Source organism: Anser anser, assembly GCF_964211835.1.
Source record: "Anser anser genome assembly, chromosome: 8".
Taxonomy (NCBI): domain Eukaryota; kingdom Metazoa; phylum Chordata; class Aves; order Anseriformes; family Anatidae; genus Anser; species Anser anser.
Window position 1 is genome coordinate 29,175,295 of NC_139728.1, and position 25,521 is coordinate 29,200,815.

The window sequence follows — 25,521 nt, forward strand, 5'->3', positions numbered from 1 at the left end:
CAAGATTAATTTTTAACGTGTCAGCTATACAAGACTATTTTCAACAAGATTACACCAAACAAATGAAGGGTGCTTTATCTCGTGTGACACAGCGAGCGGCACGGCGTTGTCACCGCGCCACAGACAATGCCGTCCATTTATAAAAGAATTCAAAGAGTTAAAAAATGCATTACTTGAAACTTGATATAAAACCTGTGGCCAAAGCGGGCTATGGGCTGGAGCACTTGATTATTCTTTTATCAATAAATAAGAGTGGCATACAGTTAATTTCAGCACTGTAATTGAGCGGTGCATTCTGGGAAGCTGAAAAGCACTGTAAGATGAGGAAATGTTTTAGAGACTAATCATGAGAAGAAAGGAGCCTTTCATAGCCCTTATGATGCTGTTGTCAGAGCTAAAGGCAGATAATGATTCAGTAATAATGGCACATTGTGAATATTTAAGCTGAAAAGATTGGGACAAAATGAGCAGACATTGTTGGTTTGCTAAACCGAACAGTTGGTCCTTGGGCTCCCAAACTATCTCAACTCAAATTTTGGGCTCAGAAGTTTCAAAATTAAAAAAGAAAGCTATTTTCAGGACACTCGCACGGCTGAGGGGCTCTGTGTGCAGCCCGCACGGGGCCTCTTCATTTACTTTTTTTAATCTGAAATTGATAGTTGAGATTTTTTTTCCTGACTCTGTGAACTGACAAAGTATAATATGCTGCAGACTGTGTAAATCTTCTTCCATTTAGGTGCCAGAAGAAAGCACTTCTAAAGAAAATCAGTTTTAGTAATGACCTAAAATATTAAATATAAAATGGAGAGTGTCATATTGCAAATAAGTAGACTCATTTGCATTTTGTCTCCAGGGCATTGGTAGCGCTATAAAGAGACATGCAGCTGAATTTATGTACATTGTCTTTTTTCCTCATTACTACATTCTGGATCTGTTAGTTGTCTTTCTTTAAACATCTGTTAAATGCAGTTTCATGAAGCCGTACGTTCCCATATGTTTGGGAACGTTATCAAAGCGCAGAGCTTTTGGCCTCCTTTACAACCTTTTGTCTCGGAGAAAAAGGTGGATGAGCTCTGGGGCCGGATTCTGCTCCAGCCAACGGCCAGCAGCGCTGTTGGGCTCAGTAGGAGCCAGATAAGTTTTCTAAAAATGCAAAGACCAGCAGTGGTAGGGACAAAGAATATTTCAGTCCTGGACCTCCGTACGTAGACTTTAAAAGTTTGTGTGTTGTTTTTTTTTTTCTTAAATATTTTAAAGGAAAAGTGCAAAATTAAAAAAAAGAAAAAAACCTGCTGAAGCTCTTAGGGCAAGTTTTACTCTCCATAATGTTCTTCCTTTTTAAATCTCAGAGAATTCACTAAGTTTGCCTGCGTGAGGACGGGCAGGGGAAGCTGTCTCATTCGCTTTTACAGGCACAGTAAGCACTAATTTATTATTATCTTTACAGTGACATAAACTATTCCAGCTCTTGTATTTCTTTTATAGAAACACTTTTCATGTGCACTTTCACACAAAGGAGAAGAAGAAACAAAATCCTGCATCTATACATCTGTTCTTCCTTGAGGAAAAGCAATTACTTCTAATAAACAGCTTCAAAACTTTAATCAAAATACAGTTAGAAAAAGTTTATCTTTTGTGCAGAATTCTTTTTAAAAACATGCTTAGTCTTTATGGTAAACAGTCGTTTTTATCCTCATGCTTTAAATCTGCTTATTTATTTAGCCAGACAATATTTTTAACTTTTTTTCAAGTCACTATTTTTATTCAAAAGTTCCTTTCAGAGTCATTTATATATGAAAAAAAAAATAATAATAATCGCAGGACGAGGTCTTTCTCCGGGGAAAATGAACATTTCTGCACCAGTCCACAGGCGCTGCAGTTGTCTGTAATAAAAAGAGAAACCCAGTTTCTCCATGGTTTCCAGGGCCCCAATCCTGCATACTTACGCACTTACTTCACTCAACTACTGGAAATGAGATCACCCGCAGCACTCGCGTGTGCCGCTGCAGGGCAGGGCAGGGCGGCTGCCGCACGGCTGCTCCCACCACCGAGCCAGCGCCGCCAGCGCTGCCCTGGTCCCCCGTGCCCTTGGCCAGGTGGACGAAGCCCGGAGCAGCATGGGCAAGGCTTTCCTTCTGGTTTGTACGGTGTTGCCCCCTTCCCTTTCCCCTTGACTTCTCGGTTTGCTGCAATTCCCCAGGTAAATTTTGGTCTGAAGCACTGATTTTATTCGGCTTACTTGGGTTACGTCTAAGGGCCGGTAACTCTACTCTTCTCCTAAAGGCTTTCTTTCATTTGCCTTGCAAAACTCGGCAGTCTCCCTGCATCTTGCACATACGTACTGGGCAGGCATTCACCGCGTGGTGTGGAAATGCATCCTTGGATTTCAGCCCCCTCAGCACCAGCAGTAGCGGGATCCAGGGGCTTGGTTTGTCCGTATAACGAGGTCTGAATTATTAAATGAAGCAGTACTACTAAAGTCAGTAAAGGTCTGGCCCACAGATCCTTTGCCAAATGCAGTCAGACCTGTATGCAGAGTTTCAATATCCCTGGCGTTTGGGTTTCTTTTGATCTTTCTTACCAAGATAAAAAAGAACAGATTAGTGTTGGTCCATCTGAAAATTTGGGAGCCGCGGTGCAGCTCCAGTACAAACTGCAGTAGCACATACAACCCCTACTCACAGCACGCTGCGGCAGGGACGTCAAGGCTCAAATTTCCCCATTGCTGCCATCTTGGAGCCTCCAGTTCACTCCATCAAGAGAAATTTATAATTGTCCAGTCTCCGGCAACTAAGCCTGCGCAGGACAAACAACAATTCCCCGTTTGTTTGTTCCACACTCTCTCTTCCTCCATCCAGGCCATCTGAGTTGCCTGAGAGCGCTTCACGTGTTGCCCTTGGATGAGGACAGCTCTGCCTGGAGCATGTCCAACTTGGCGTGGAGACGTTCTCATAAAGCTCCAAATGATGCTCTTTGCCAGTGAGGAGGGAGATGAGGAAGGTGAAGGAAAAGATGGCGCCAAGGTCATCGTGTTTCGGCCTATGAGCAACTTGTTTTTGCAGAAAGACACATTTCTCTCCCAATTTTACTCTTGAACGCCGCTCTTAACAATGGTGATGATAATTTCATCAGTGTCACTGATACTTGATATTTCTCATTTACATTGCATGTTTCATCTTCAAGGCTCTTGAAGTAATGAGCTAATCCTCACAACATCCCTGTAAATATTATTCCCCCCTTAAAGAAACTGAAGCAAGGAAGTTAAGTAAATAATGTACGCTATTTATATTATGATGGCTTATAGGGGTTCTGGTGAAGGTCAGGTCCTCCTTGTATGTAGACATTATATAAATAAGAATCTATATAAGTAAATTACTCCCTGACCTGATGATTTCATAATTCAAACATACAAAACAAGCAAAGAATAGAGGAAAGGGAGCTCTATCAAAAACCCAAAATGACAAGGAGATTAAATGATTAAGCAGAGGGAATGTCTGCAGACTTTGGCTGAAGTCAGATCCAAATCCATATATGCTGGGTATATTTATCCTTTCAGAGATGAGGACTGTAAAGCTGAGATTATTAGAAGTTGCTTTTACTAGCAGGTGACACACTTGCCTTTAAATGTTAACAAGACCTTGATTTTAATTAAAACATATTAATATCAAGGTTTATATTCATTAGGAATGCAGAATTACCTGCGGGAGACACAGTAACAGTAACTCAGTTTTAGCTGTTAAACAGCTTTTTGAAAAGTTTTTAGCTTTCTCTTTTTGGACTTTTAAATTTTTTTTTTATTTTTTTTTCCTGCTGAAGAACTGTAGTTAAGAGTCAATTAAAGTGAAACTAAGGTTATTGTCTTAATTTCGCTCACAGCATTCCCATACTTCAGTGCCCTGTTCTTGAAACAGAAAGGGTTTTTAGAGGAATGAGGGTGAGCAAGCACATTTTTTCTAGAACGGAGGAGAATTATTTCTTGGTTCTCATTAACTGAGGCTTCAGTTCAGCAAAACACTTAAGCATTTACTGAGCTTTCAACAGGAGTCCCATTGCTTTTAATTTAGAAGAATTTACCTTTGTCACAACCTCTGCTTGGAGTCAGTGGCGTGTAAGCACCGGCTTAGAGTTCGGCATGTGTTAATTGTTTAAATATGTTTAGCCCTTTCCCCAAAGCTGTTGTGAATGTTTAATGCAGTATTTACACTAGCCTTAGCACAAGGACTTGTGCTGTAGGATTGATGCTTAAACATATACTTGCTCTGGAGTATGTGTCAAGTGCTTCACTTAAATTTTCTGCATTTTTACATTTCTACTGGGACTTGACTAAGTTTGTGAGAGAAAGCACTTTTCAAAATAAAATGTCATTTAACATGTAATAAAGGCAACTCTCTGCCTAAAGCTTAGAGTAACTGGGAGAAACCCTGAACATCTGCCGTGGCTTCTGTGTGGTGGCAGCAGCACAGGACACTGCTAACGTGCATCTCAAGTGCCCGACTTTTCAGTGCAAACGCAAGTTATGGTGTGCTAAGAGCTCAATGCTGCGATGAGTACTTCCCTCTCAAAAGGACAATGTGCTGAAAAAGTAGCATGTTTGGTACTTCAGGAGTTAACAAAAGTAAGGGCAGATCTGCTTAGAAAAAGACCAGAGGGGAGGGGGCCACTTTTTTGTGAGAATACGCTAAAAAATACAATTTGTTTATTTAATATAGCTATCTCTTTATTATTTAAAGGAAAAGGTTACATGCAACGTATTTGGGAGAAGCTTTTATTTAACACTTGGATGCATTTTGCTCTAAAATGAATGCTTGCTCAAGAGTCTAAGAAGGCTTCATGGGAAGAGCAAAGCAATCTAAGCCATATGTATTGGGCAGTTTGCCAGTTGTTTGCCAATATGCCCAGGCCACCTGGCTATATATGCAGCCAAGTATGCCATTCTGACTAGCCAGCTTTAACCTTCAGGCTGCTTCTTTTTCAGCTCTTAGGAAACTCTAAAGCCCTCTGAAGTGCGCTGCCTTTCCCCCATGCCAGTAGTTTGTGTGCATCCAGACGCAGGCGGCACGGTCGCGCTGACCAGACAGCTCGCAGCACCCATTTTCAATGAGTTTTGTCTTTTGTCTAGAGAGCAGTTCAGTAGTGTTGAACCAGGGCCATAAGATGAGTCTGGAGATAGCAGACTGAAACCTTTACCCATATGCCATAGTTAGACACTTTGACTGACAAGCCACAGTTTTTGTTCCCAATACTGTGGAGACACTGTTTGATGGGTGTGGTTTAGGAAGGATTTTGTTTAATGTAGTTCACCACTATAATTTCTTTCCCCCAGTATTTGCATGAATTGTGAAAGAAGTGAAGCATTTAGCATAGCTTAGGCATTAATAGCATATTGTTTCATTATTGGGGTAATTTATTTAAATGTTTATTCATTAAATTTCACTTGCAGCCAAAAATATCTCAGCATTCTATTAATCTTTAGTTACATTTCGGGTTATGGGCAAAGCCTAAAACGAGTACAGTATCCATGGCAGCAATTTAACATTTAGGAGATATCAGATATAATTAAACTATTCTAAATATTGAAATTAAGGTAGGAAGGAGAAAAAAAAAGATTATATTCAATTCAGTAAACACAGCATGGGAAGTTTTGGTGTAGCAGCCAGCAAAATCTTAACTCCATCCAAAGTAAAGGGCATGCAGTCTGCATTAATTGTCTTCTGCTTTAATAGAAAGCAGGCCGGGGACAATATAACGGGGGGCCTTTCCCTCGCTTTATAGCTTTTAATAAATACAGCGGTGATGACTGCGTTGGCAGGCTGGGGAAGGCCGGCATGCTTCTTGGAGCCATGTGCAGCGTGTCTGCTTCGCTTTGCAGAGGTACACATAGTTTTCGGTGAACGTGCGTTGCAAAAAACTTTCCGTGATCGGGGCCCGGGGCCCGTGGCTCAGCTCGGCGCGCTGCCTGCTGAGCCTGCTCAAAATGGCCACACTCGCCCCTGCTCACGCACCGACACTGTAAATCCGACACGGCCTCATTTCCAAGGCCTGCGGACCTGAGGGCCTGATATTTGAAACTCGAGTGCTCTGCATGCAGGTGGGATTATTTGTGGAAGTGAATGAGAGCGCTTCGATGTCCTGCGGCCCCAGCGCCTGGTCAGGTGGCAGCACTTTTTTTTTTTTTTTTTGGCAAAGTAGGACATGGAAAAACTAACTCCCCCCTTTATTTTTTGGGACAAAATTGAAGGTGAAACAAAGGAAGGGAGGCTGTTCCTTTTGAAAAAGTCGTATCCCGGACTGGGGGGAACTTAGTGGAGTTGGTGGTGAAGCCGCACAGGAGCAGCTGTACAAGGGCCAGCGTCGTGCCCGCAGCCCTGAGAGGCCGGGCAGCTCCCACATTGCCACCCACGCCTGCTGCGGCATGGCACCACGCAGATCCATGGGCACCACGGGTCCCTCCAGCTGTGCCGAGTTGCCGTGAGGGGTTCGTCGTCCCTTCGGGGAGCCAGGCGTGTTGAACTGCATTAAGTCAGGGCCCACGCCGGACTGCTCGATGAATCCTTTTGGGCAGGCCCGCCCGGGGTTTCCTCCGCTGAGGAGCACCTTGCGGGCCTGTCACTTGTGAGCCCTGCATTCTAGCTGCATCCGTGTGGCATCGGTGACACGTTCAATAAAGGCCCGGGGAAAGGCGCTGTTGCAAATGTGGGCAGACAGACATAAAGGGAGCAGGAAAGTGTCCCGGTGGGCTTCGCAGTCTGTCAGGTGAGAGGCAGCTGCAGCCGCCCCATCTGTGCTACTTCGGCCCACGACGGCTGTCAGCCTAGGTAGCCCGGGCTATGATGGGAGAAGCAGAGCAGAAATTGAGACAGAGAATAAAAATTAAGGTTAAAAGGGGGAATAATGTTCTACGGGCATTCTGGGGATACTCACAGGTCACAAATTTTCACTTTCAGTGTTCCCTGGTCCCATTTTGTGTATGGCACTAATATCTGCCTGGACAAATACACCCGCTACAGTTTGTATCGTTTGTTTACTCAGCCTTGTATCAATCTGTGGTGATTTCCATACAATATTTAATCTAAGTGATGGACTTCGGGTACCATATCAATAGCACTTCATCTATCGCTAACTTCACTATTGTGAATCCATCTAACGTTTTTCAGCGCGGGTGTGCACTGCGCACACTCACACTCTTTCTACATTGTTACCCTGTTACCGTCCAGATACCGTTACAGATAAAAAAGATTAGTCATAAATAGAAGGCTTGTCATCGAAGAATTTCCAAGACCTTAAATTTTGAAAAGTTGTTCATTAAAAGTTGTTTAAATAGCAGCATTATACCACTGTATAGTATTTATAATATTAAGCCTATGCACTTTAGTTTAATTGTTCTTCACCAAAGCTTTTCTGCAAAAAGGACTGAGAAAAATGAAGACTATATATACTTAACAGCAATACTAGCCTCTAAGGACCAGGTTTTTCTTCCACCATTTTTCACCATCTTCCTCTTCCAATAAACCTTCATCCCATCCGAACCACACGCTGTATTGCAAATATGCAAAAACACTAAAGGCTTAGTTCCCCTCTGCTTGTAAACACAGCATTCCCATTAGTGGTGAGTCTGCCCATGCATTTCAGGAGGAAAATGGACTCTGAAATGCTTGGGAGAAATAGCAGAGCTCTCATTCGTGTGGCTTGGGTTGAAAAATTGAACCCACTCAGCTTATTTACACCTCCATGCCAAAAAAAAAAATACAAAAAAGCACTGATGTGCTGGCCACGAGTGCAGATGAAGCAAACTAATACGGATTTCCGTGGTCTAATAACAAACAGGGACATTTGGACTCTGTTGCCAATTCTGCATGATTGACTGTTAAGTCCAGAGAGACAACCCTGTCCCATTGAAATCAATAGCATTTTTTGCCATTGGCTTTCCTGGGACAAAGATTTCATTTCCAATAATCCACCACCTGATTTTAGGCATGTCATTTAGTAACTGATTCACTGCCAATTTGCAGGAGAAACTTGCCCTACTGAAGAAAATACTCTCCTTTCTTCTTTTTTTCTCTCTTCTTTTTTTTTTCTTTTTTTCCACTGGCTCTACATCTAGCAATACTTCTCTTGCAAAAGGTATCCAATCTCCTTTTAGTTGTTTTTTGTTGTTCTTGTTGTTGCTTCATTTTGTTCTGTTGGTTTTGAGTTTGGTTTTGTGTTTGTATTTTACTACATACCACAATATGGGAAATGGTCCCTCCAGGCATGGCTGTTTTCAGACAAGGATGTGGTAAGTTAAGGATGTATGTTGTTGTGTTGAATTTCATCACGCCTCCACACGTCCTCAAAACCTTGTGACATGCACTGACTTGGAACAGCTAATCCACACCTGGTGACAGGCTACATCACCGTGGCTCAAAATTTCAGCCTCTTCCCTTGTGTATGGGAAGAGGTCATGTTCCCCTTGCCTGCTACAGGATGCTAACAGATATAATAGTCAGGACAGGGAAACAGAAGGATCTGTTAGAGGGAGTTGTCGTGATAAACAGGTGTGATATTCAGGTTGCTACTTCAGGGAGTCTCAGAAAAGGAGGCTGGTTAGCTGAACCTAGGCAGATGGTAGGGTATGCCTCTGCACGAGGCACAGACTGAAACAAATTTTAACTTGGTTATACTGAGGCAAACCAGAACTGACTGCACAGACTAGTTTGGGATGACGTAGTGGAGAACAGCATGAGCTCAGTAATTTGTTAGAATTTTATTTTCAACTTTTATTTCATTATAAAGCTGATCACCTTTGTCTGAATGCATGCAAATGACTGCAGTGTGATAGACAGCACTGTTGTGGTTCAACTGTTTTGGGTGCTGAGGTTTTCCACCTCCCGCAGTCCCCATGCTTGGCTTACTGCTCATTCTCCAGTTTAGCCATACGTGACTGTTCACAGAGATCTTTAAGCAGGATCAAAAGTCAGTCTTTAAAGTTTGGGATTCACATCTCTGCAAGTAAATCTGCAGAGGATCTGGCCCTGAAAAGCAGTGTTTGGCCATCGTGTCCAGCATAGCATTTTCATGAGTTCAACTCTTCTGATTATGGGAAAGAGGATCCTGCTTAAGATCAGAATGCACAAGCAATAATTTGTCATTGGCCTTTACTTCAGTGCCTTTATAAATTTGAGTATGTTGCCTTAATAGTTTTAAAAATTACAAACTTCTAAAAGTCAGTAACTTGTATAATATTAAAAAAAAAATAATAATACAGGAATGAAGAAACTCTCAGCTCTTTAGTTTTCTTAAAAATTCGGATTTGTAAATTAAGACAAACCATTAAATTAATAAGAATTGAAGGCAAAAATACATAGATAAAATAATAGTTTTGTGCACATACATTTTTTTCATTTACAATTGCATTTTTAGAAGCAGGGTTTCTGTTCATAGTTTTCAGTTACTTCAGTACAGGAAAATGTTGATTTCCTCTAAAATTCTGTCAGCATTGATATCACAGTTTTATCACAGTTATTTATAACCAATACACCAACCTGAATATAATTAACTATATATGATTTGCAGGGCTTGCCAAATAATGAACAGTTATTTGCTATACAAAGTATTTGTGTAATTAAAAAAATGTCAGCTAATGTATTAGAAACATTTCATACAGCTGGCTAAATAGTTCTGAATGTATCAGTGAATAATATATTAATTTGCTGATGTATTACGTACTGAATAAAGTATTTTAATGAGTTAAATTGCATTTGGCCCATTAGAGTTGACTCCAACTCCACAAACTGTGGAGAACCACCTTGACTGGAAGGGAGGGGAGGGCACTCCAGAGGAGGCGTTATCGGGCTGTTCAATATTAGAGCCTGTGAGTAAGGCAATTAGGTGTATGCTTAGGACCGGTACTGAATAAAGAAAGTTCTCCGAGTTACTGTTCTCCCAAGGTCTTCCAAATGTGGTAGCTGGAACCTTTCTTAGGCGTAAAAGTATTTTTGTACTTCTGCATTTGCAAAATCAATATGGTGCCGTTAATGCAAAGTTCACTTTTGCAGTCTGTAATTACTAAGGTCAATATTATACAGTCATTATTAAATAAAAAAAAAGTTCACACCCTGTATCAAACCAAATTCCAGTTCCTGCATTCTGTAAGTCCAGGTTATAACTTTGCCATATTAATGAGGGGCAATTTGTGCAGTACCCCCGGCTAGGCCGTGCAGCTGTATTATGTAAGTGTTCTCCCATATGGTGAGCCTTGTCTCCAGCAGCATACAGCACTTTTGTCTGGTGTAGCCGCTCTCCTTTACCCGAGTTTTATACACCTCATTCAATATCAAGAGAGGTCTAGCGAAAGGGGAAATCCAGCCGGTGCTTTGTGGCTGTCTCTCTGTCCTTTACCTGTGAAGGTCTTAGGGCAAGATGCCTTGGAAATGAATTTTTGTCCATGGTGTTTAAGGTCAGTATCAATTCCACGTGATGCTTTTTGGGGATTTTGTGGCTGTCTGTTGCGCTTTTACACTGTATTCAGGGCAGGGAAGCAGTAAACACAGAGAAATAACAAGATGGGTTTCTGTACACTCAGTATTCTTAATAAATTCAGTAAATGGCACGCTATAAACTCATGTAACAGTTTTTACAGTGGGGAATGCCCGTCTGAAGGAGTAGTCCCTGTGGCGGAGGGCTCCCGGATCACTGCTGCGATAAGCAGCAGCGCTGTCTGCTGGGTTACTTATCCGCGGCACCAGGATCGTCTGTTGTTCAGATGTGTGAGCTCCGGCCTCCGTTTCCGTTCACGGTTGCCGTGTATCATCGCAAGAGTGATGATAACGCCTCTTCAAGGTGGCATTATAGTGACAGTTTAACATGGCAAACTTCTGCTTGGCAAACAGACAGCGACTGTTAGCCAATATTGGCTGAGACTCGCTGATGATACCGCGTAGCGTATCCTTAAGGAGGATAGTTCTTTGGACTTGATCCCGCTCCGTTTTCTGCCATGTGCCTCTCAGTCCGAGGAGAAAAAAGAGCAAATACGTGCATCTACCCTTCTTTTTATAGGTGCATTCACCCTCCTTTTTACAGGGAGGAATGGCTTCCTATTATATATAGCTTGCTATTTTCTTACCTTCTAGGAAATGGTCTGCAATTTGCAGATCTAGAAAGCACGCTGCTGTGGTGCTAAACAAGGGTTTTAGCATGAAGCTCATCATTTTGAACACAGGGACTTACTTGCTATTCGTGAGAGTCAGAAAGCGCGTCCCAGCGAACCCTGCGAGGCGGGATGGAAACCTCCTCTCACGTTTGTTTTTTTTCAGCTAACCGAGTTCAGGTCATCTCTGGCCTGCGCTCAGTAACTCTGCTGCGAAACTCTGCAGCTGCAGACTTCAAACATTCCAGTTCCTCCGTCCAAACATGCTGTTATATCTTCCTTTGCCACTAGAGTACAAAATCAAACAATCTACATGTACTGCTTATTAATCCGCACTATTAACTTCTACTAAATAATGCATTTACTATTATTTCAGATGGCTACTTTGTTACGAGTGTAACTTCCTTATTATGCTCTCGGAATGCCTCTGTCAGTAAAATAACTTTGCACATGTTTACAAGCACACAAATATATTGCTTTTATGTATAATGTAAACGAACATTTTAACAGGAATTCCACTTTAGTATCTATCGTAATGTTTTGATGATCCCTTCTGATATTTTCTGTGTACTGTGAATCTCATTCCACGGGTAACGCTGCCTTGCTGTAAGGTTGTTCTTATTTTACAACCTCAGTTTGTGTGCTTGATGACATAGCTGGAAGTGTAGAGGCCCCTTCTAGAGAGCAGCCTCTACGATAGCACCTGCAGCGTATGTCCTCAGACAACACAGGGCTGCGGATTTGCAGACACAGTTTGCTAGTTACATTGAAATGTCTGGATCTCAGCTTTTGGACTGCCGTTTGGCATCTGGAGAACTTGGTGTGTGCATTTCCATGTGCTTTGGTCACATGCCTCTGGGCATGTGCACGGGTTACGACGTGGGTGGAAGTGGAGTTGCATCTTGCTCGGTTCAGAAAAACATCGCTTCAGAGAAACTTTGTCTTGGTTTGTTTTGGAAGGAGCCCTCTCAGATCTTGGCTTGAGGCAAAGCTGTCAGGGTGAGGGTCATGACGAGCTGTACGATAGGCGTCAAGACTGCATGAAAGCCTGTGTCATGAGCCAGAAAAAGTGCCGGCCTGAAGCCGAGTAGATTTATTTTATCCTCGCTGCAGCTCAAGTCAGATCGCCTTCTCTACAGCTTCAACGGGAATTTACTGTCCCTTCTTATGTGTTAGCCCCTGACTTCTCAGGAAGATGCATCTTGCCACGTGCCCTGTGCTAGCAGGAATGAGCAGGGACTAGTCTCTTCTCCAGAAATACATTGTAAATTGTTGGGCCAAAATAGATGTGTAAGTAAAGCTTAGAGGTAATCTCTTCTTAAGTATTGACCCCAGGCCCTAGATTTATAAGCTTATTCCTGCTGTCCCACCAAAAACTAAAATACTCACTCCAACATGCAGCATTTACATAATAGTTTGGTGTCGCTTTATAAATGCATGCACTTGTATTTTCTCTTTGCTGCAAAGAGGAAAAGAAAAAAGAAAAAGAATATCCTCCTGAGGACTCGATTCAGCCTGGCCGTTCAAGTGCAGTGCAATTTGATCCCTGTATCTCAGAAGGTGGATTCATCGCCCGGGGAGAGGCACATCACTTTCTTGGGAATGCCATGAAGAAAGCAGCTGTAAAGTGTCTGCAGGGCTGCCCAGTGAGCAGCTGCTTGCCGGGTGTCCTGGCCATGGCCCTGCCACGGCCCAGCAGCTCTGCCTCCTCTGCCTTCTCTGCCTCCTCTGCCTCCTCTGCCTCCTCTGCCTCCTCTGCCTCCTCTGCCTCCTCGGAGGAAGCCGGGGTGCCTCGCACTTCTGCAGCACCCCCTTGGGGCAGGACGGCTGCTGCTGGGCACCTCCACTTCTGTCCTTCGGGGACCTGGAGCTGAGCAGAATCCTCTTGGGCTGGGGGGAAATAAACAGCTGCAAAGTGAGTTTTGAAATAAAAAATGTAAAATATGTAGTATATAAAAAAGAAAGTTATTAAAAACTTTAGATAAGATCAAAACATTCCAGACGTTATGGTCTGTGTTCCTGCAGAGCTGTGTAAAAAACGCTGGAGCCTTACAAAGGGGAGCAAGCAGAACAGTTCATATATGTCAAATACTTTGGACCTTGCAGCCCATTAACGTAACAAATTAAAAATAACAGATGATGGTCTTACTCTGTTACCGTAGCACCATCATATTTTCAAAGGCAGAAAATGTTTCTGATTTTTGACAACAATCTCATCAGGTTTTTACAGGATATCTTCAGAGGTTTCTTTAGTGCTTTGCTAACATTGCGACTTTCAGTATAAAATATGCTCTAGGATTTACACCCCAGCCATACACTTTATAATTGGAAAAGGGTGTTCCTGTGGCTGAGATTCAGCTGCAAAATCCACAGGATCCAGAATCAAGCTTTCATTTTGAAGTGGATATTTAATATCCAAATTAAATATGAAAATAATAGCTGGGATATGAATATAATGAGTGAAACAGATGATCTGAAGCAAACATGAGATATTTCTTTTTAAATTATAAACGATCAAAATCACACCTATAGTTATTATTTTCCCAGTCTCCACATAAGGTCAAAAGTGCCTTCAGCTATGGTGATGCAAATCTGGAATACTTTCAGCAGAGTTACTGAAACAGCAGACTGAGTTTGTTGATGAAGAAAAGGGAATGAAGAATATATGGCCTTTTAAACACCTTCTTTCCATACTGTGAATTATTTTAAGGTTTATTTAATCCTTGCTATATTTCATATCAGCTGCAGAGAGTTTTTGAAAAAAAAATAATCTCTTTTAAACCTGTTGCTACAGTATGTGATCAAATATTTTAAAGGCCAGGGCCGGGACTTGCCAGTTGCAAAAAGCACCTCTCTTAATTGCCCAAGTATGAAAGTCAGATGTCCTCAAATACCATCTGAAAAGATAACCATATTTTTTTCAGCTGTGCTGTAGCCTCCATATCTTACTGTCAAGAAGCTTCTTTTGGGGCTGAGACAGGTCACGTTGGAAGTCAGTGGCTAATCAGCTCCCACTGCACATTGTCTGCTTTCAGCTTGAATTATCTTAGGCAGACATCCTGGCTAGCTGCAACACAAACCTCTGATGGCTTAAGCCTGAGAAGACCCGAGTTTGGCAGCCACTAAGTTAGAGATGAGGAGAGGAAAAGAAATCCTATCTCTTCTAGTGCTTTTCCCGTCTTGGTTTCCCCACTAGAAATCAATAGGATGGTCGATAGTTGGTTTTGAGTTGTTCACTACATGCTGGAGTTTTCTGATGTAAACCTTGGGTGTCTGGGTTTCAGATGCTCTAATGTGTCAGAGGAGGTTTGATAGCTGCCACAGTCATCCCAAGTTACACTTTATGTCCAGTGACAGCCCTTGTAACATGAGAAGGGAATTAATTCAACAGTTATAAGCACAGATCAATCTTATACATTTACTGCTTTGGGGAAGGGGACAGGTTAAAATTTTTACAGAAATTGGTTATGGTCTTTTTTGAACCAGTGCTGAAAAAATGCTTTGTGAGATGGGGCTGCATTTCAGTAATGTCGTTTTTTTTTTTTGTTTTTGTTTTTTTCTGCACCAATATTTCTGGATTCATTCATAACTCCATGAGTATTGGGTTTTTTGCTCACCTCTATGTAGATATTATTCAGCACGAAGGTATCATGGACTGGCTGAAAAAAATTCTCATTGATTAAAAATCACCTATTCAGGATTCTTTTCTTACCACTTTCAAAACTGGAACAGCTAAAATAGTAATAATATTAGATACATAGTAATTTACAACATATGTTTTCTCTGTTCACGTGAAGAACCTGCATCATGAGGGAAGTTAGAGTTGTGAGAAATGTGTAGGTCTTTTTTGCATTTAGTGAGACAGTCTTACCAGCATTGATACAAGAGTCTTCTCCTGTGCATCTGTGTAATACAGATTCCTCTTCTGTGACAGTGGTTTTACGTCTCTCTGACTTACCTACTCCCACCTTTGTTCACATCTCCTGTGCAAGAATACATTCCCTCTCTTGCTTCTTCAGCTAACTTGGTTGTTTATTCCTAAAGCATTAGGGTTAGGGTGCTTTTTCTTCAGTGGCATACTTTTAAAAGTTTTTAAAAAGGATTACTGTCTGTATGGATGGCATGACTACCCTGAATTATAGTAAGTTGTGCTAAAAGATTATTGGAAGAGAGACCAAATACAGGGGAGTCATGCAGATGCCTCCACATCTTGTTGTTGAGGAATCCATGCGGGTTACTGCTGTCTTTCTTCTACTGCTGGCAGATTTGGAGATGGGATATATGGCTGTGCACTGTGTAGCAGTTCCTCTGCAACAATAAGGCATTATTATAACTCATCTTTGTTTACTTCACCTTCTACTTAATCTTATTCATAGAATTGTAGAGTGGTTTGGGTTGGAGGGGACCTTAATGATCATCTAATTCTAACCCCCCTGCCATGGGCAGGGACACCTTCCACTAGACCAGGTTGCTCAAAGCCCCATCCAGCCTGGTCTTAACTCCAGGGACAGGGCATCCACAACTTCTCTGGGCATTCATTCCTATGGTCTTAAGAATAGCCATTTGCAGGGCTGGACACAAATCATTCTTTGGGCTGTTCTTATCTCCACATGGACCTCATCAGTTGGCTTCAATGGGAGTTGACTTCAACAGAGAGCAGCTGAATACTGAACCTGGACCTATGGATACATATTTGAAAAGCGTAGTGCAGGCATCCCAGTCTTTCTCCCAACATAACTGTTGGTAGTTTTGGCAGGGACTTCAGTGAGGGTGCTGATCCCTTAAAGCATTATTTAAGTGAGTTCCGTGGATTTCAGGAGGAATGTTAAAGTTGTCCTGGCTTAAATGAATATTAACTGCAAATGTGATTTTTAGATCTAAGAAAATCAAAACACTTAAAAGAGGCCCAGAAAAGTCTTTGAAAATTGTGACGATACATCTTTCATATTACCAAAATGACACTGTTATTTAAAGCACTGAAACTGCTCTTTGAATCCTATTTCAATATTTAACCAATAATGTTTAAAGATGTGCACATGAAGCAAGTATCTTACCCCAGTACACTTTTAGATATCAATCATGCTGTATTAATTGAAAGGATTTGGTCTAATCTCATAAAGAAACAGGCAAACTCTTGGCTTTTCTCTAAAGTAAAAATATATCACTCATGTCATCCATTACTGTGCTATAATTATGGTAAGTGAAGCAGAACAGAATCGATGGAGCAATTTATCAATGCATTCCCAACTATTCTAGCATGGCTGACGTCATGCGGCTGCAGATACTGTCCTTCAATATAAAAGATATCCAGTAGTGTCAAGACTTTATTCTGATCTACTCCAGCATAATATTTTCATATTTAATATTGTCATTTCAATTATGGTTTAATTAATTTATTTCATTCACTATGAAATTACACTTAATTAGTTGGCTTTTAAATTTTTTTTCCCCAAATTAAAATTTCAAAAGGGCAAAAAAAGAGGGAGAATAAAAATCCCAGACATTATTTAATTCAGACTTCAAGGTCAAAAAACCCTTATAGTTTAAACTTTATGCTAATAGAGCATAAACTTGATCTTTTCTGTTCCACTGTAAATTATTTCAAGATAAGAAGCAGAATATAATGTGTGTAGTAAGCATTTCCAATAGACATTTGTCTTCAGATATTAAATACTTCCCCAAAATGTCATTTTAATACTTGGATACTGTTTAGTACCTTCAAATATTTGCCTTTTTACACACTTGCTTTTGCAAGTGTTGAATTTTACCCATATATTATCTTTTAAGTTTTATTCAAATAGGTCTGACAGAGTTAGAGCCCGTGTAGACTAAACTTCAGTAAAGCAGTCCTGGTGATAGCACTGTTTGTTCTGTAAAACACTCACCCCGCATTCCTCCTGAAGTTATTAAATGTGTTTACACTACATTAAATATGAAAAATGAACTTCTTCAGTGCAGGGATTGTTTAAAACACTGGGAGAAATACCGCTGGAGCACCTTGCCGTACCCCTCACTGTGGCACAGGACGAGGCGCTTCCCCCGCGTGCCTGTCCTGCCCGCGCTCCCGGCCTCCGCCTGTGAAACGGTTTTCCTACTTCGGGGCCAACGTGGTTTCTAACAACCGTGCCTTTCTTCAACTGGCACAAAGTCCTCCTTGGGATTTTGGCACCACCGAAGTGAAAAGCGCTTGGTCCAAAAACACGCTGATCTTGTGGGGTGGGGAGGAGAAGGGAAGTGTTTGTTTACAACTTGCACCAGCGTTGGGCTCTCTTAATAAACCAGGCTTCGTTAAGATGTCTGGCTGCTGGAAGGGATTTTTCTCATCAAACTTTTTTTTTTCTTTTTCTTTCTTTTTTTTTTTTTCTGGGAGAGGAGCACATGGAAAAGTTCATCAGGAAATTAAAGCTGTGAAAGTAGTTTTTCTCACACAACAGCTGCTGGTTTACGTGGTGTTGTGTGTAGTCTCCCTGAAAATCCCTGTCATCCCCCGACGCGGTGTTTCCTTTGCTCCCCGGTGGGGTTTCCAGGGCTCTGTTAAATGGCGATAACAGGGAACACGTCCTCCATGTCGTGCTGTCTGTGGTCTCCCCGTGTCACTGCTGGCCCTGGGGGAGCATGGCCCCCAAAAGGCCTCATGGAGACCTTGGCTTTGGGGGTCTCTGCTGGGCTTCACCAGCCCTGTGCCCGGAAAGGGTTAAGGCACGCGGCGACCGCGCGGCCTCGATGAAAAGCACAATGTCCCCTGCTCTTTAAAGATGTACTTGTAAACCGTCGTGCTGAGTGGATTTATGAAGGGTGAGTTTACCTGATATTACACGGTATTGTTTAATTTGGACTATATTTAACCAGCGCTGTGTTGAAACAGTGTCGGCGAGCTCTGAGAGCTTGCCAGGCACATTCTCAAAATGGTTGCCAAGCTGTAAGATGGCTGCCAAGGTCTGACTGCACTGAACAGGTCCAAAATGGTGACCAACTTCTCAGAATTTTCCTGACGATTTTTTTTTTTTCCCCCAAAATAAGGAAGATGCTGGACTTGGCACCAGCCTCTTGGCACTACGATTTATAGTGTCATCCAGAGATTCAAGTAGTTACTGTGTTCTTGTTTCACAGCACTTGGCAGAAAGCTGCATAGGGGAGGACGTGAGGTGAAATAGCCGGTGTAAAATAACATTAGCGTTTTCCTTCCTTGGCTAAAAAGTACCAAACACGTTGGGGGGATAAAAAAAAAAAAAAAAAAAGAAAAAAAAATAAATGGAAGGTAGGATATTTGAAAAGAAATCGGCAGAGATCAGCTTCGACCAAAGCTTCAGACTTTCCTTTCGGGCTGTGTGTCTAAAGTGGTGCAAACTTTATCTCCAACAGGTTTAAGATTTTTTTTTTGATTTATTTTTTTTTTTTTTGCATTTGTTTACTGGAGTTTATAGCAGTTTCTTTCTGGCAGTTGTGCTACTTAGCAGATTGAAATAAAATCATAAGGGTGAATTAAAACACACTGCTGTTAGTGCTGATTAGAATTTTAGCTTAGTGTAAATACCGGATGCAGTGTCCAACTTTTCAGGGACTTGGCATAGACTCAACAGGGATCTCCGGGCTGCACAGGAGACAGTGTGTGCTTGCAAGCTTTTTAAATACTTGGATAGGTGAAACTCACTGCTTCTGCTGGCATGCTAGCTAATTTGGGGTCTGTATAATGCATTACGTAGTCCAAAGTGTCTGTTAAAAAAAAAAAGGAAAGGATAAGAATAAAAGGCAAATATTTTGATCTAAAAACTTTAAATGTATGGATTTTTATTTGTGTTCTTAGCATCTTGTGCTAAATGCTTGCCCGTGCATACAAGACGTAAATATATTCCTAGCTAATTTTTGGATTGCACTTGTAAATAAACAAATTGCCTGAGGACATGTTACTTTGAAAATATTAGATGGTTCTTTATGCAGCTGGAAAATATTTGTTGTTAAAATAACAGAACAGTGGAGTTTTTCTATGCAAATACTTCCATTCAGGTGGATTGCATTAGTAAATTCTGCATTCTCATAGTCTCACTCTCAGCCCACAACTTGTCAATTTTCATCTGTTAGCAGTTTTCGGTGTCTCGAGTTACCTCTGCGTATTTTCACCCTGTAACGAAACAACGGAAAAGCAAGCATTATCATCTGGGGGTGATGCAGCAACTTCCCTCAGTCAGTCATTTTGACGTTATTAAACCAGCCAAATGATCAACACCTAAGTCCAAATGCTTCATCTCCACTACTGAATATCCTCTACTATTGCTGGGTCAATAGGTCACATCATTTCTTCTGCAGAAGTAGCAAGAAATCTCAACTGTACTTTGCCCTTATCCATTTGCTTGAGGGAATTCACAGGGATGCAGATGTTTTTCTCAACCATATCTGCTGTTTATACCCACATTTCTCCCATAACCTATGCCTTTATGTCTTTGTAGAGTTTATAAACATCCTGCTAGTTCAGATTCACCCTCTTTCACTGGCAACCTATATATCCATAGTACTTCCATGGAGCAGGGTATAATTTTAATGATGAAATTTGAACACTTGGTTCTTTGGTGAAAAGATGAGATTAAAAGCTATTGGATAGTGGTCAGGGCACATGGAGTTTAATTGAGCCCCTTGCATATACTGAGTTATATAGCAGATTCTCTGAAATTTGTTTTCAGGATGTTTCAATGTTATGCATTACCAAAATTTAAAGCAGTTCAAATTCAAGAAAAGTGTAAAAGAAAAAAAAATCTATTAGAGTCTTGCTTATCAATGTGATTAAAAAAAAAATGTGAAAACTATAAATGGACACTGATGTCCTTAGTGAATAAAGATTAGAGCAGGATACTGGTGTCATGGTCTCAGTTTCATCTCTCTTCTGCCACTTTAATAAAAAACCTATGAATTTAAAGGACTCTTTCATCTGCTTTAAATTAAAAAAAAAAGTTTTAGGAAATTCTAAACCTAACTACACTCTGCATACCAGCAGAAAAATCATGCACCACCACTTTTTTGACTGAATTTAGGTGTTTATTTTGCTGTATGATTCCTGTCTTTGTGTTAGAGCTCTAGGTAGACAAACCCTCATCATCTGCTGCAAATATAAATTACTAAAGTTGAATTTGTTTTATTCATATAAATATTCAAACATGCCTAGTTTATGAAAACTGAACATAACCCCTGAACGTGAAAAATTTGGGAACCATTAGGACACTTCTGTGTTACAGTTTGTACTAAATGATCGCTGGGCCATTTTATCCCCTCATATTAGTGTGATTCCTTGATGTAAAAATTTTCTTTTGATTTACGCACCAGTAAGTAGGAGGAGAATTAGGTCTGTGGTACTTTGATTTACGTAGCCATTATTAGTTCTAGATTCTCATGTCATTATACACTTGTATAATGGAAATAACTTTGTTGAAACTAAAGAAAATGTACAGTGAATATTGTGAAACTGGTAGGAGTGAGAAGAGGATCAGGTCTTTAGTTTACAACTTCTCAGACCTGAGAGTTTTTTCTCCATGAACAGAAATGAAATCTTTCAGAAGCTTTTGGCACTTTTGCTTGTTTGTATATTCTTCATGTACACATCATGTGCATCTGTGTGTGTGTGTACATATATATGATATGTGTAAAAGTACTTTTTATATAGTAACTTTCTGCATAGGGCAACCCAAACAGCTGTTATTCCTTTTTATAGCTTCTTTAATCTATGTGCCAACAAGTCAGTTTACAAAATCTGTTTTGTTGATGACTGCTGCGATAATAATTGTGGTGTTTTGTGGCTTGGCAAAAGCCTGGGGTCTCCTCCGAGGACTCTTGCCAAAGCCTTTGAAGGGGTTGAGGTGGATTCACTGCCAAAATGAGTCACCACTCTCTATTTTATTTAGTGTCCTTCTGCCAAGGCCTTAGACACTTTCTGTTTTCATTCTTTTGTAGGCTTTCCTTCCCACATTGTGGTTTCCTTCACAGCCAGAGTAATGTGTTTGCCAGCATAGGTGAGAGAGTGTGGCTGACTCTCCAAATGCCACTGCTAGACTATGCTTAAGGGTTAGTGGTTTAGCTATTGTGCTTTCTCAAAATGAATGTGCAAGATTTAATTATATGTCTATGAATTATAAATAATAAAGACTGCTGCATCTGATACAGCACAGTGCAATAACCTAGATTAAGGTCAAGGGATTTCAGAGGTCTGTCAGTGTTTACTTCTCCAAGGCTCTGCATTACCGCATCCTTTGAATTATTTCACTTGTGATTGGGTTGGTCAAATCAGAGATGAGTTGCTCCTTTAGAGTAAATCATAATATTTTTTTTTGGTCTGAGGCTGGCCTTTCTATTAACTTTCTTCTCCATCCAGAAGCACATAATCATTCTGTTCACAGCCGAATAACAGATGCATGGTAGTTATCATAACACTTTGCATGTCCCACCCAGATGTCTCAAAAAATTGGAGAAACCAAGATGAATGGATGTGACATTCTGACATCCTTCATACAGATGTGAAAACTGAGGCACAGAGAATTGAAGTGATTCAGTCAAAGTTGCATAGGAAGTCTGCGTGAGGCCTGGAAACAGAACCCACATCATCTGACTCATTGGCCTTTGCTTTAACCACAAAAACTTCCTTTTTCCCGCTGTACTTAAAGTGATATGTTTTGGCGTTATTCTAGATAAAATGTTAGATGTAGAGATGGCCTAGATATCCTTACAGTAAAATGTGTAATTCCTACTCGGGTGATGTTGGATGATATGAGTCATGACTTATTACAGTATCTGTGGCTTTCTTAATGCTGTGAGGTTTTGGTATGAATGAGGAAAGCAATATGGGGATTTCAGTTAACTGTTAAATAAAATTAGAATGGAAAAAAACACGTGGTGCTCTGAAGAGTAACGGCAGTATTAGCTTTTCAAACAGATTTTCTTCTCCTCATCAATAAAATGCTATGCAGTGAGGTAGGCAGATGGATGGTTCAGTACTGACGTCTGAACCTTGGTTTTAAAGGGCCTAAAGGAATTAGTCATCATGTTCCCAAAAATCATGCCCTTAACTGACTCTATATGCACAGAGTGGCGTATGTAGGTGATCCTGGAGGATTTTGAGTGGCACACCTGTTTCTCCAGAAAGGATCTACGTGAAAGCTTGCTGTTGCTCCTCAGTGTTTGCTATCAAGCAAAATTTTTCTAAGTGCCTATTTTTGAACATAAAAAAAAAAAAATACAAATGTTATCAAACAGCATAGTCCTTTGTGTAGTTATGGCTCAGAGCCAGATCAGGAAAAGTGCTTTCATCTGTCCTTTCCCGTGTCTTTTTGCTGTGTGTTTCACTCTTTCTTGATCGCCTTCTCCCCTTCTTGGGAGATCAGCACAAAGGCTGTGGAGCCCTCTGTCCTGTTCAAGTCCGTAAATGTCTCAGCCTGGCAGTCTGGTTTGGGCTGAACTTCACCCAGAAAACAAGTCCCAGAGATTTTCCGTGTCCTTATCAATGCATAGGTCTTATATCCCCTCCATGCAGGGAAACATTCTCGTCTTCATTCTTACACCTCTGCAGCTTCATTGTTTGTTTGCTTTTTTATTTCGTACTGTTTCCCTCCCCTCCCTTTGTCTCCTTGTGCATCCCTCCTTTATTTGCTTCATATATCCATTTGCCAGCTGCCTGTTTTTACTTCATTTTGACTATCTCTAGTCTACATTTTAAACCCTTCTTTCTTCCCTCATTTTTGATGTTTTGTTTTCCAGGCACAAGAAAGCAAGTCGTTGTGTCTTGCTCTACCTAAACTGTCTTCAAAGAGAGAAAGTGGCAAAAATGATGAGTCCTAGCTAAGTTCACTTAGCAGGAGTCCACACAGACAAAATTCTTCTGCCTGGAAGCACATTATTCACCAAGCCATTTGTCATTGCCAATTAGTAGTGAATGTTCAGGTTGGGTCATTCGCTATCTGCAGTTAGAGAGCGAAGGATAAGGCTGTACATCCTTTGGAGACAGAGCCCAGGTCCCACCTAGGGAAACCTTGATACACCTGTCCAAAGTTCACTTAGGATTGGTTTTCAGATTTCAAACATAGATTTTAATTGGAAAGAAGAGACTGGTCTCTGATCTACAGTACAAATTAAACTAGTAGTAAACTGATTAGGCCATTCTCTTTTTTATGTTACACGACATCACAAGATAGCTACAGCTCTTTAAATAGTTACCTACTACTAAGATCCAGTGCAAATAATGATGCAGCTATCACAAAACTAAATGAATAAAGGAAGAAAAAAAAAAAAAGAGAGAGTATCTGTGACTTAGGGAGATTTCCAGAGACAGATTTTATCCCTCTTCTTGGGCACAGTATCAGGAACAGGTTTGCTGCCATTCCCTGTATCAGACACCTTCTTACTTTTAATGAAGCTTTCTAGTAATTTTAGTTTTCTTTTAAGAGCTGTGCCCTTTCTTCTCTAGAAAATGTGACGTTCTTTACTCAGGTACTCAACTTTACGTGCTGTCTGGCTGATTGTGACTGAAACCAATTCTGAGTAAAAGTTAGAGATGATTTGTAAAATTCATCAGCTTGCATGGGTAGTCTGTGTGCTGTAGGTTATAGAATTTGCTTCACCAGTGACAGCATTAACAATGCAGGCTTTATTTACAAGAGGTTTATAGTGTTACCACAACTGATAGAAATCTCTGTAGTTCCACTGCTTTTAATGGAATTATTCCAGATCTAGCTGAGGATCCGATCAGTAACACAAAACTCTACATTTTAAATTACCACTGCAGTTTAGAAGAGTTTAAGTAAATTCTGGGATGGATCACATAGCTATAACTAGGAGAACTTATTATAACTGAAAGGCAAAGCCACTTTTCTGTAGGGTTAAATTAGGATTTTTCACTCACTGATCTGTTAGAAGCAGCTAGACTGAATTAGCCTGACCTGGGAAGACTTAAAGACATCATATAAATTTAGCCCCTTCCCCCTGCCCTGCTATTGTTTTTATAGCATTTACAGGGTACTGTAGCTCTAATTCAAAAGGAGAGAAGTTAGGAGACAGGAAAAATTTAAGAGCATGTGGTATATTCTCCATTCTGTAAATACACTAGCTAAAGAAATTATTTCTTTACCTACAGATAAGTAGCAATATGAGTAGAACAGGAAGAAGACTTCAGTTCAGTAAAAACTTATAAAACACAGTAACAGAGCCTGCACTATATCATATTAGAGAATATATTGCTTACCTCACGGAAGTAGATTGAGGGTATTCATGACCACTGGTGAATTCCCTCATGTGTAGTAATCTCTGATTATTTGCACCTGAAATTCTTCACCAGCATAATGCTCTGTAGCTGAGGCTTATATAAAGTTCAGTTTTTATTAATTCAACCTTACAAGCACAGTACTTGGTTCACGTTCATGACTGCAATTATTTATTTAAGTAGAAAGAGATATCTAAAAAACATTTTGTGGATTATTCAGAATCTCAGAGGGCTCTTTTATATACAATATTTAATGAGCAATTTACTTTGGAAAATAACTAGATTTATTGTGGGTAGCTATCCTTTACCCAAGTGATGTGGTATAAATAAAGTGGAAGCCACTTTTGAAACTATTATAATAATTGGAGCACTGAAAGAAATAAAAAAGAAAAGATTTTTTTTTTTGGTGCAGCAAGCCATAAAATGTACAATGGTATAGCAGAATGAATGAGTGGCTGTTCAGAAAGGAAACTTTCTGTGCAGCAGAAGGCTAACTGCTGAAATAATGGAGCCATTCACAAACATATTTTTCTATGTAACAAATAATAAGATAGTCGGACAATGAAGTCTCCTCAAGTACATAAAAGATTTTAAAAAAATTAACTGAAAAAAAATAAAATAAAATTCCATCTTCAAGACCACGGTTGGATCAATTAGAAAATATTTGTAAAAGCCGATCTGGAAGTCACTGTGTGCTCTGAAGCCTACTGATGCTCACAGGATACGTTGCTTTCTGCACTCCTGCAAGAAGCTGATCCCCAAAGACACCTCCGGCCTGCGTGGCACGTTTCGGCTCCAGGTCTGGCCCTTCCCTTCCCGTCCGGAGCTCTCGGACACGGCGAGGTACCTGCGGGTGGCCGGGGCAGACAGCCACCTGCCCTGGGGGCTGCCGGCGTGCGCAGCGAGGCCGGAGCGCTGAAACGAGGGGCCTGGAGATTGCCAGAGGTACGGCCTGATCTGTCAGGCCTGAGCTTCACTTACGGGGAGTCTGTGAGAAAGGCTGCGAGGTTTGACCCCGTCAGTCCTGAGCACGTAAATATTCAGCCCCCAATGGCTTGTTCTGCTGTTCTTTAAGCTCAGCGTTACTTTTAGGCTCTCTTCAGATGTGCTCCATTATCCACATCTAAAACAGGGGGCCAGTAAACTACATTCCTTATCATATTAC

At 40.9% G+C, this 25,521-nt stretch overlaps 1 protein-coding gene and 1 long non-coding RNA gene across 51 annotated transcripts in view; one reads left to right on the forward strand and one right to left on the reverse strand.

Moving 5' to 3' along the window:
• Window positions 1-25,521, forward strand: part of NFIA (nuclear factor I A) — a 352,139-nt gene that overhangs the window by 191,282 nt on the left and 135,336 nt on the right. The gene's annotated exons all lie outside the window — the stretch shown is intronic.
• Window positions 1,228-25,521, reverse strand: part of LOC310903245 — a 30,818-nt gene continuing 6,524 nt past the window's right edge. The window contains exon 2 of the long non-coding RNA XR_014587378.1: window positions 1,228-25,479. This is a non-coding gene — a long non-coding RNA (uncharacterized lncRNA). The remainder of the gene's footprint in view (window positions 25,480-25,521) is intronic.